The sequence below is a fragment of the Empidonax traillii genome, unplaced genomic scaffold (genome assembly GCF_003031625.1).
Source record: "Empidonax traillii isolate 1590-97213 ecotype Southwest subspecies unplaced genomic scaffold, ASM303162v1 scaffold491:size805508, whole genome shotgun sequence".
Classification (NCBI taxonomy): domain Eukaryota; kingdom Metazoa; phylum Chordata; class Aves; order Passeriformes; family Tyrannidae; genus Empidonax; species Empidonax traillii.
The window spans coordinates 176,102-188,564 of record NW_020955684.1 but is presented as its reverse complement, the minus strand read 5'-3'; the positions used below and the strand labels follow the sequence as shown (position 1 = coordinate 188,564).

The following is a 12,463-nucleotide window of genomic DNA, read 5'->3' as shown; positions in this document are numbered from 1 at the left end:
CAGGTTTTGGTGGGGTTTTTTGTTGCATTCTTCTTTGTTTTGTCCTTTTGCTCCCTTACACTATTTTCCCCTACTCTCTATTTTAATCATTTATGTTCCTTCTAAGAACCTTAACTCAGTGTAAATGGCAGTGCATTACTTCTTGCAGTACCACTGTATGTCACAGTAAATCTGGGATCAGCATCTCTATAGCTTGTAAACCAGAAGTGTAGGAAAACTAAGTGACTTCTCAACAGCAAAGAGAAAGGTGCTGTGACTGGAATATAGGTATTCTGGTGACATCACTGGACCCAGCTACCTCTGTGTCAATCACTTCTTTGTTTGTCTGTCTGACTTTTTCATCTTCTTGTCCTCATTGTTCTCTTAATTTGAGCTCTTTTCAAATGGTCTAGGTTGCTTCAGGCCTGGCCACTCTGGAACTGCTTTGGTATACATGTTCCTCTGGCTCTCCATAATGCCTTCCATCGTGGTACTAACATAGGCAGGATACTGGTTCTTCTAATATCATAAATATGCTCGATAATAATATGATGGGATATGAATATAATACTTATTAAGAAAGACTACAGAATGTATAACTGCTGTTATCTATGGAGAACAGGGACTTCAGAATTATTTCCAGTTTATATCATAGAATCATAGAATAGACTGGGTTGGAAAAGACCTCCAAGATCATCAAGTCCAGCCCCTGATCCAACTCCAATTACTATATCATGGCCCTATATAACTCTTTGCACCATTACATTTAGAGATTGAGTGTTTCCTAAAGTAGAGAAAGTCTATTTGACAGTTCATTGAAAATTCCCTTTTGTCACTGACTGTATTGTACAAATAATGTGGTGTAATCAGTAGGAGATTATGTTAAATAGAAAACACATATTTTGCTTTAATAGTTAAAGTACAAGAGCACCTTATCCCACTGTAATAAGAATGGCAATTGACAGCTTGCTAAAGGGAGTTTTTCGTATTTTAAGATTTTAATAGCGATAAATAAAATAATCCTATCTGCTGAACGCTTCTAATTGTGAAATAAAAGGCACACTAAAGTCAGCTTTCTCATGTAAAGGTGGTTAAAATTTCTTTCTGAAATGAAGAAGCTATTTAGCCCTGTAGAAAGTGGAAAGACCTGTGCTGGTTTGGAGTAAACACCAGACAGGTTCAGTGCTTGCCTCGTACTGGTTTACGTCAGTCAGTTTCCAGTTAGCAGCTGCAAATGCCCAGCTTTCCAAGCACATTTTTGAAGTAATTTGTTTAGCAAAAATGGGATGATGTAGAGGTTGCTTCTCTCAGAGAGAAAACTCTCTGGTGAGCTGTACTGTAATTTAATATTGTCTAGTGGCCACATTCAAAGTGAATAAAGTGAAGAAATATACATTATCAGTGTTCGTACTTCACTTTGTCCCATTTTTGAGGTGGGGAGATCTGGAGGAACATGAGTAACTTTGATAAGTAGCCTAAAATCTCTTTATCATACTGTGCTAAATGAATTCAACAAGGGTTGCTTCTCAACAACATCACTGTATTTTTTGCATCAGTTTAATAAAGTTGGTTTTAAGTCACAGTCTATGTCACACTGGCATATCATATTCACACAAACGAGCCTCTGCATTTTTCTTCCTTTGGCTACTCAAATCTGCAATTCTCTAGCCATTACATGTCCAATGTTAGAGGTATCTTTTATCCTTCAGCATTATAGTCTTTATTTGCATTTAATTTTTGATTCACTGTGTCTAACAGGTGGTTTCTTCCAGTACAGCTGCTTAGTCAGTTCATTCCTATTTTTGCGTTTGTAGAGTTGATTATTCCTATCTGTGGGGAAATTTGCACATTATTGATTGCATCCTCTTTATTCCAGACCATATCTGCAATTTGAAATTACTTTGAAAAATTAATCTCTCTCTAAAGCACTTGAAACTTTACCCCTTCTGATGTTAGGCACAGATTTCACAAGTGTCATTGCGGTTCCATTGATCTTGAATGGGACTACTGAACAAAACTGGACCTAGAATAGACTTATACAGGAGCCTATTAGAAAATGCAGGACAATTTGATAAGGAAACAGTCTGCCATAACTACTGAGCTGTTGATTTTCTGAACCACTTGGGCACCTAGCTTGCACCCATAGGCTGTATTTCCTCAGTTTGTGTGTCAGTGTCAAAAACTGTACTGAATTCAAGATGCATACAATGCTTTTCTTTTTGCCTACTGATAGGTTACTCTTGCAAAGGGGAACATTAGATCTGATGTAATTTTTGATGACTTTCTTGCTGTTTGGGTTTTGTTAGCTTATTGCCATTCTTGTATTCTATTTGTGACTGGTTAGCAGTGTATTTCTGCGTAGTGAAGGCAGGACAGCAGTTTGCAATTCTTTATTTTTTTTCTTCTTTCCACCTCTTCAATGGCAGTCTTAACCTGTGTGTTTTTATGAAGCTGGTAACTGGAAAGGTTAGGCTCTGCAAAGACCTCACCAGGTCTAGGAATCATTGCCCCACCACTTTATTTGCTCGTAGTTGATCCATGAATGAAAGAAGACTGTATATTCTTTTATTTCAGTGTTGTGTGCTGCAAGCCTGAAAGGGTCTGCTTTTGTCTTGACTGTTTTACTTTTCCCCATAGCAGTGTTGCAAACACTGAAGTCTTCTTTGAATGTGTCGGAGGTCTCCACGAAGGACCAACATGATTAGGATTGGAGTTTATCCAGCTCTAGGCTGCACACTGGTATGACGCAGGAAACACTTTGGCAGTTGTCCTGAAGTGATGCATCTTCCTGAACATAATCCAAAAACAAACAAAGGAACAAAAAGAATTTTTCCTTCCCTTTGGCACGTTTTCAGTGATGCGTACTCCTCTGACATGACCTTTCCAGTCATTCATGAGATATCACAGGAGAGGCAAGACACAAATTTCTAATATAAGTAACAAATAGGAGCTTTCCTTCTCCTCACCTAAACATATGTATTAATATTGCAGAGGCAGAGAGTAGTTTTTCTGTGGCAGGTCATTTTTAAGAGCCTTTCACACAATTTTTATGCCAAAAGACTCCACTGGTTTAAGTAATACTATTAAAAAGAGATGTTAAGAAGTTCAGGCAAAAAAGGCAAGGCACATTTTCTCCTTTGGTTTGAGATGAGATGGAAAGTAGATGAGGCAGGGAGACATACAAAGGCTCTTCCAGGTCACATAAGCAGCATAGAAAAGAGTTTTGTACCAGCTGTGCCGACATGATTTTGGATGGGCAATGAAGGTGCTTATGGTGCTTGAGCCAAGAGGCAGGAACATCCTTTTGGGAAGAGGTGAGAGCAGGATCGCAACACAAGGGATGTGAAGGCAAAACTGCACCATGGAGCCAGACAGGCTCATGCTTTGTGGTGCTTTGTCTCTGTCATACGTGGGTGCCACTGGTCATGTGGGCAGCAGTGCCAGAACAAAATGTGGCCCCATCTGAGTTGCTTACAAGTGCATTGGGTCACTGTGTTGGTTTGTGTGTTTAAATTTGTTAATGCATAATAATGTGAGAATTCAGCAAGAAATCTCATTCCTTCTTACTTCCCTCTTCACTGAGGCTGCTGCCTGTATTGTTTCCTTTCTCCTTTCTTCTTTTCCCTCTTTGTCTTCTAATGTTCCCCAGAAATCTTGGATAATGGAGTTTTACACTGCTACAGCAAGTGCAGCACCTGCCATGTGAAGTCTTTTCTCTTGGAGTGAAAGCTTTAAGCAATACTTCTTCCAGATAGAGATTAAGGCCTTGGCATTGCTGTCTGGGCTGGACATTTGATTAATACAGGGTCCTTTTATTGTCACCCTGCCTTTCTGCTCTTCCTCATTAGAAATCAGTGACTCTTCCCCAATTCATTCATGACACAGAGAAAAGAATGCCTAATGATACACATAGATAAAGAAAATATATAGCATGCATTCAGCTAGTAAAAGGAGCTGTTTTCCCACGTGGAGAAGGGATTAGGCCGGGATTGTATTTGCCTCCTGCAGCTGCTAGTAGAAGCCTCTGACAGACAGCAGCCTAATATATATGTATATGCATGCATGCATGTATGTGCACACACACATAGAAAAATTGAGCACAGTTGCTGTTCATACATAATTTTGTTGTGTCTTTATGTTTCAGTGAAGGGATGTGGTGTTCTGGAGCTGTGGGTTTTTTTCCCTCTGAAGGTTGGAAGTGGTTTTGCTCTTGCATGCTGCTGTTTCCGTTAGCACTTGACAGCACCATGTCAGCAGGGTAATATTTATTTGCTGGGGATTATCCAGGGAGGCACTCCAAGGAGAGGTGTGGAGGTGTGTTTTGGCCAGAGCACGGTGCCCTGGGGACATAATCCTTCCCGTAAGGAATTGCACAATATACAGAGATAGGAATGGGTATGTTGATAATGTGCTGTAACCCTTTTAGCACTTACATCCAGGGTTTTCTCCTCTTTTTAGTGATGTAGTCTTTCCAGATGCAGGCAGTGTGGATATATGCATCACATCACCTGGGGTTAGGGTTCCACAAGTGATTTTACTGCTGTATGAACTGATCTGGTTAATAACTCCGTTTCAGTATTAATTTTTTTTTAATGTATTGTTATATGGGTACCTGAAACTGTCAGCTTTCTTTGGTAGTGGAGCTACAGATCAAGAAACCATAAGTCAGACCTCAAAAAGAGGGTATTTCCACAAGCACCTGGTCACTTTGTCTATGGAGGTACATCTCCAGCATGGAATGAGCTTCATTCTTGCAGCTCTGGCAAATGAGCTGTGACACTCCCTTACTGATGCTGCTGCTGCAAGTAATCAGCTAGAGGTTACTTTCCTGGATGAAATACATTTAAATGGCAGTGAAGGAGAAGACTGTGATTTATTTTGATTGCTTTTCTCCATGATATTTGCATACTGCATTATGTAATATGAACAGCTATATATAATGATTTTTTTTCCATATGACACCATAAATCAAGAGAGAGATTAAAAAAAAACAAATTGCATTTACTAACATTGTCTTTTCCTTTGAAAAACCCAGGAGGTCTCTAGATCTGAATGCTTCAAATGAATATATTGTTCTATTTATGTTTAATAGAACAATAAGTTTTTCTGTTGGGAAGTGTATCTCTGAGACAAATATCATCACCTGAATATAATAAACATTTAGAGTCAGTGTTCTTTGTTTATATTTTTATTCCTAGCTCAGTGTTGAAGAAATATATAAAACTGTTCATCAGAGGTTTTGATAAATATTTTCCTATAGTTGCAGTGTTATTAAGATGTAATAATGTGTTTGAGATGGGCTTGGGGAAAAAAGCGCTTAATAACAAGGTGCTATACTAGCTATTACAAAACACCTGTATTTTTTTTCTCCTTGCCAAAGAGGTGATAAATTAGTGTGTTTTACCATGCAAACTCTGTCCTTCTTCTTAAGTCCAGTTTCTTTTAAATTGACCAGGACATGGAAATAAAAATGTCAAAAATAGTTATAATCGCTCAAAATTCTGCATCAAGAGTACATGAATGGGAATTGAGGGCACAGGGGTCCCTTTGGAAAAACAGAACATAACCTGTAAATCTGCTTGCAACAAGCTCAAATGATACCAGTTTCAGAAGTGTGAGAGCTTTGGAAGGAGCTTAGGCAGCATTGGAAGAACTTGACTTGCTCACTTGCTGGCTTGTGCATGTGTGTCTGGTTGTTTTTCAGACAATTGTGCCAGCGCTGGAACAGTTCTTGCTTGGCACAACAACACTTCAGTGCACTGAGACTGTGCTGCTTGTTTCATCCCAGCATCTGGCGGGATTAAGTATTAGCCCTGCTGTTTAATGAACAGTTTGAGGATGTGCATGAGTGTTTGGGGTTGTTTTTGTTTCCTCTGGTTTGTAGCTGACAAAGCCGTAGGAATGAACAAAGCCTTCCAGACCGCCTACTATATAGATTAATTTACAGCTGCCAGTTTATATTAGTTGTTCTATTTATTCTGCTTGGGTGCTTTTTTGAGGAAAGGAGTATTTCTTAGTCAATTGTCTGGCAAAGAGAAAGGAATTCAAGAAATGTGAAGCAAACGAATTCCCACTAATTAGGCAAGTTTTTTGGCAGCCAAGCTGTTTGCTCCCTTTCCTTATGATATTATGGAAGGACTGAAGTTCAAAACTGGAATTTCAGTTGACGTCTGAACTTTGTCTTTAATCTCCTGTGCTTTGCTTTGGTGATGCCAAGGCTTGGTGAATAGCACCTCTAACCAAATTTCTTTTCTGCCTACTTAAAAGCTTGGTCCTACTGAAGGTTTTGACAGCAGAGCAGCATACATCTCTTGCCTCTGCAGCTCGTGCGATGCTGTAGGTTTATCAGGAATGTCTAATGATCTTTACTGTTGTTTCCCTTTAATTCTCCTTCTCTCTGTCATTGTTTTGCACTGAGTCCCAGCTCTGTCTGCTGAGTGCCTGACACATCCAGGGACTGCTGGCTCTGACTGCTGGGGATGTCCAAACCAGCAAGCAACTCTACAGCCCCTGAGGTGACCCTGATAACCACCATTAGGTAGTTAGCAGTGAGGACAGGAAAAATATATCTGAGAGTTTATCCAAGAGCCTTATGGACATGTCTGGATATGGATAATACAGACTGGCTGATGTCTTTGTCTGTCTTATAAAATAATTGCTTTGCTGGGCTCAAGTAGTTCAGGAGGGGGATTAGATTAGTTGGTTTACTTAGGGCAGGATCAGGCACACTGGGAGATGCACTCTTCTCCCCTGCCCCCCCAGTGGAGCCGCAGCTCTTTGTTGCCAATATTACTGAGAATGGGCTCAAACTGGGCTAAACATAATCTTCAGTGATCCTGCACAGAGGATTCCTTCTCCTTCTGTCTGCTGGGTTGCAGGGTGGGGAATAATGCACGATGGGTTTCTGGAAAGGAGGAGGAAGGTAGTAAGACATGAGACATCCCAGGTGTTAAGAAGAGACTGGAGCAACTGCTCTGAGGACCCCACAGGATCAGAGGAGCCCACTCTCTGCCAAGGTGTCCCCAGTGAACTGTCAGCTCTGAGGCAAAGCAAGGAAGTAAAGGCTCTGTAATTCACTCAAAAACCTGGGCAGGTAGCAATTACAGTATCTTGTGTACTTTGATGCAGGTGTCTAATGAGGGATATGAGAGATATATCATGCAGAGATAGATACATAGGCATATATATATATACACACACAGGTGTATGACTGTGGCGACAGTGCAGGTGTTTGCTGTGCAATGTGCAGCTTCATTTGAGAAATACTTCCTACTCCTGTTTTGATCTTTATTCTTTTGAAGGTATTTAAATTGATTTGGAAATACCCAATTAATGAACATTTTCCTTTTAACTGTTTCATATCAGATGTGATAAGTGTATGTGTGCTCCGTTTCATGCGAATTTTTTTTGAATGTGTCAAAAGTGACTTGATATGTCCTAAGTGAAAGATTTCAAAACCTTATTAGCTAATCTTGTGTTTCTGAGATTGTGTGGGGAAAATGGATTTCTTCAAAGTATGCTTTGACATACAGCGGGTACTTAGAGTTAAAAACAAAAAAACCCAACCCTCTCAAGTGCACTAAACCCCAAAACAAATAACCAGTGAGCTATCAAAAAGAAAAATATTACATGTGAGTTTTTTGTATTGTAACCAGTCTTTAAGGTGGTTTGAAATAATGAATAAAACTATTTAAACACCACTATTTTTTTCACCATTGTGATTGAAATACCATTCCCTCTAAAAACAGCTCTGCACAATATTGAGAAGTAATAATCATGTTGTGTAGAGAAAGATACCAAACAATTAACTGTTTTCTAATACTTTTCTTTGTACTGAGTAGACATTCGTGAAAATACAGTATCTCTTTGGTAAAAAACAGAACTGTCAAATTTTATTATAAAGTTTAGATTTTTTTGCAAATTGTTGTGTCCTTATCATTACCAGAGATGCCAAGCTTTCATATTTTTTAAATCACATGTAAAATTGGTTTTGTATAATTAAATCCATTCCTCCCAATGCCTCACATATGTGCCAGTTGAATCTGCTGATCAAAAAAACCTCTAAGGAATCTTCTTGTTGTACATAAGTCGTCTTGTTGTACATAAAAGCCCAGGGCTTGTGGGATGTTTTATTCCTGGGGCTAAATGCCAGAACTTCAGCACAGCTGACTGGTAGTGCTTAGGTGGTCAGAATTATTTGCTGGATGGCTGGGATGGGTTTACAGTTGTGCTGCTTTGCTCTGCCCACATCCAGTTCCTCTGCCATGGACTTCAGCTCTAGACAGCTGGGGTACCTGCTGGCTGCTGCTCTTCTTCCCTCTTGATGAGATGTTACAGCAGATATAGGATAATTGTGAATAATACTTTGAGTCAGTATTTTTCTTCCTGTTTTTAGTACAAACAAGATGATCATAAAATGGTTTTTACCTTAATTTGTGAAAAATATATGGACATTTAAATCCTCTTAGGGACCTTTTTGCCTATTATTAAATCACTGGGTTTTCTTTATGGAGTCACTTTCAGAAGTTCCCTATGGTTCTCTTTTGTCAAGGAAGTTTTATTTATTATTTTATTTTGTGTGCACTGCTTTATGTTACAGCTGAATAAAGAATCAAATTTCTTCATTACTACATGCCCAGCAGCAATCAGAAAACCTTAGGACCTGAGTAAATGGGACAAAACTAGAGTATATCTCAGTACCTGTCTTCTTTATTTCATGTAGTTCATGCTGGTTTTGTAGGCATCTCAAATCATTACTCTTGTTTTGATTCTTATCAGTAAATTGAAAAGTCTGACAAAGAACTGCAGAGATACCTAATTTCCTTCTTTTTCTTTCATTCTGCAAAAACATTTATCAGTTGCTATCTGTTACAACATCTCAGTCAACAGAGGCTTCATCCTTGTCTGTGTGTGAAAGGGAAATTGCCCTCCTGTGCAGATGAGCAGGGACCAGGAATCAGACTGTATCTCTGTTAAGCTTCCTTAAACATTAAGTAAGAGCTTTAGAGTAAAACGTTTGACAAATGTTGTGGTTGAAGACCTTCATATCAAATAGTGGTATGGGTTTCCTTGTTTTCTTCCATGTGCATAAATGGCTTAAAAAAATAATGACTGTTGACTATATTATAAAAATGTATATTCAGAGCATACATAATTAATAAACCCTTGTAAAGTGATTGGTGTCAATAAAAACCCACAACCCCCCACAAAAATACTTTAAATTATGTTTATATTTTTCTCTTGAATGTTTTCCTTTCAACTCCTGACTTTTTTTCCCCCCCTTCTTCTGGTGTTTTTATTGGAGCTCATGACGATATTGTTTGGAAAAGCAGACCTTTTTACTCACTGTTTTCGTCATCACATCAATTTACTTTAGTGAGATCTGACGGACTAACCTCAAAACAGTGTGTTTGCCGGTTTCTCTTAATAGACCAAGTAAAGCAGAAGGTGTTTGATAAATTTTTGGTTTTGTTTTAAAAATATCCAAGTTGTAGCTATCCAGCTGTGTTTCCTGATTTTGAACCTTCTCCTCTTTTTATTCATGCCACAGATGGGAAGCTGGCAGTGTACTGAGCAGGTGTGCACTCGCAAGCACGGCGGGTGTACCTTCTGACAGACCCTGCCTGCCTGTCCAGGTCTATCTGTGCATCTGCTCTGAGCTGGATTCTTGTGGGAAGACTGGAAATGGCCAGTTGTGGAAGAACAGTGGGAACCACCGAGGTTGAATCCAATATTTGGGTTTCGACATTCAAAAGACAAGTGGGACTGATTGACTGCCCTCAGAAACATGTATGGAAAGCATGCATTTTAGTTTATATTAGGTGATGGAACACAGTTCCTGTATTTGCTAATGTATTTTAAACATGTTGATTTAGTGAATGGGAGAAACTAAATAGGTTATTTTGCGAAGTCTTTCAGGAGTTAGTGAAACATCAGGCTGTGCAAATTTGGACACTTGACTCTTAAAACCAACTTGTCTACCTGGGTCTCTCATTGAGTAAATGGGAAGAGAAGTATTTCCTCCGAAGTTATGTACAAAATCTCCAACTTGGGTGCCTAGGGTGGATTGCCTTCTATCTCTGTCTCCATAAGTGTGTCTGCAGTCTTTGAAGACAATGGGTCTGGGCAACCTGAGGATATGCTTCCCAGTCCCTTGTCTGTACTGCATGGTGGTGGTTTGTGCTCCAGGATGGTGGTGAGGGAGAGATGTGAGGCGGTGCAGACATCAGATTCTTCTAGTGGGAAAATTTAAGAATTTGCTCATTTGCTTTAATTAATTCCTATACGTGGTGGTCCTAAAACTCCCTACATTTTAGAGGCAGCTGAATAAGTGACATTTCATAGGCTAGCCATTCTGTTATCTAAAGAGCCCTGCTGTTTTCATTCCCACAGTCATACTGCTCCAGAGCCCTTTGTTCACCTTCGCCTCTCTTTTTGCCTGTTTTGGATGGAGTGGCATAAATCTCATAGCTAAGATGTCAGAGTGCCTAATGAAACAGTGACACAGCTACTTGTGTTCATCGTGAAGCATTTAAACAGAGAAAAATAAACTAAGCCAGTAAGTTCATAAATATAAAAATATGTTTTCCTGCAAGAACTGTAACAGTTCTCTGGTGTCTGTGCATTGTAGACTGTTACAGTATGTGATTTTAATGTCTGTGCCTTACAGTGGCTGTGCAGTTAGCTGAATTAACGTTCCTTTGGCAGCCATAACTTTAAACTGACTAACTTCCATGTGCCTAAACTTCCCTTCTACTATTTCTCTCCTTTCTCACTTGATTTTCTTCTGGAAAATGTTAAAGAAACTAGCAAAGGAGAGGAAGGAGGATATAATGGAGAAATGCTATAATTCAGTTGAACACATATTTGAATTAAGAAGAACCATTCTTTTTAAAATTCCTGTTCTGGAGTTGTATTGCAGGCTGGCCATCCCTGTTCCCTTAAAAGAACCTACATGGATTTTAATAACAGACATTACACTTAGCCTAAAGAATTCTTCAGCATGTTATGTTACAGATCAAGAATATCCACAAATTAAATGTTCTAAGATCCAAAAAAGTAGCCTAAATATTTAAATCCATTTGTAACATGAACAATAACAAGCCTCATATCTCTCTGGGTATCACGAGTTGGAGTGAAATCCAAACCCCATCAAAAGTAACAGCAAATTCCCTGTGGTATTATAGGGTCAAGGATCAAACTTATTTTCTACTTAAGGTTTTGCATAGGTAAGATTAGATATACTTGAAGTGGCATGAGAAATGGCTTTCCTTCTTTAAAGATACTAAATGATGGAAAAATAAACTGTGGTTAAAAGTTGCTAGAAATCTCGTAGCCTGCAGAAGGCGGCTCAGGGCTATAATTACAGTTCCAAAAACAGCCTAGAAACAATTTCTAGCTCTTTCTGTAGGGACATGGAATCCTTGAAATAGCAAAGTACTTTCTTAAATGGATTGCCTGTTTGTTGTTATATATGGGATTCACACCATCTAAGTGGAAGTGTGTGAAAATTAGAGGTGAGGTCCCTTTGTGGTCTGAGGAAGAGGCCAGCAAGAACCTGGGACACTCATCGTGTGTTTCCCTTTCTCCATTGACTGTAGAAGGAAATTAAACTAGTCTAAATTGAATCTTTTATAAGGTTTAAGTTAGACAAAATGTATCCAGCATGGGGACTATTGCAAGGCTTTGAGGGGGACATTTATGCCCAGTCATTAACTTCCAGTTAAGAGAAAGAGTTTGAGGGAATGACTAATGTATTGCCTGTAAATAGTGTAAAATAGGAATATAATGAGTGGGAGGAGCAGGGAACTGCAAAGAATTGGCTGAAGTCTCCAGAGTTTTGTCTTCTCCCTTCCCCCTTGCACCTGGGTGGATCAATAGAAAGGGAGAGCAGTTGTGTAATGGCTTTTTTTGCCCATCACAGTGTGCTGTTAGTTTGACACATGCAATTTACTTGGAAAAGCTTAAGTAGCCTTAATAACAGAAAGTCCCAGCAGAGCTGACACTAATGGTCTCCCCCATTGTCAGTCTCAACAGAGAGATTAAAAACTGAATGAACAAAGAGACCCAATTACCATCTCCCCGCTCTGGATGTTGCTGCATGAAATCAGGTATGAGCTACGACAGTGGGTCTTTGGGCAGACTCTGTCTCTCTGCTGTGCCCTGGTGTGAGAGGGGGCTTTACTGTGCTCTCAATTTAGTGCCATTACTGAGGGATGCTGCAACATCACCTAGTCCAGCTATTTTTACACAAATAGTGAAATCCAGTCATCTTGAAAGAAATTCAATATATTGTGCCGTGATAATACATGTTATTGAGTATCCTTCAGACAGTAACCATCTGATACATGGTGTTAAACCCAGCCCAACCAGGTCTACCCTTTTTTTCATCCAGTTTTGCCCGGACAAACCATCTTTTCTCAGACAAAGCTCGCTGTGAGGTACAACAGTGCAGCTCTGCAGGGTGCACAGCCGGGGGGGGGGG

General features: G+C 39.5%; 1 protein-coding gene across 4 annotated transcripts in view; it reads left to right on the top strand.

Moving 5' to 3' along the window:
* ANKRD6 (ankyrin repeat domain 6) overlaps positions 1-12,463 on the top strand; it is a 92,832-nt gene that overhangs the window by 31,239 nt on the left and 49,130 nt on the right. Inside the window, exon 1 of one of the 4 annotated variants that reach the window (XM_027896274.1) lies at positions 12,071-12,089. The exons of the other annotated variants lie outside the window; for them this stretch is intronic. The gene's annotated coding sequence lies outside the window, so the exon portion shown is untranslated. Of the gene's footprint in view, positions 1-12,070; positions 12,090-12,463 lie in introns of those variants that run through there. 4 annotated transcript variants of the gene reach the window in all.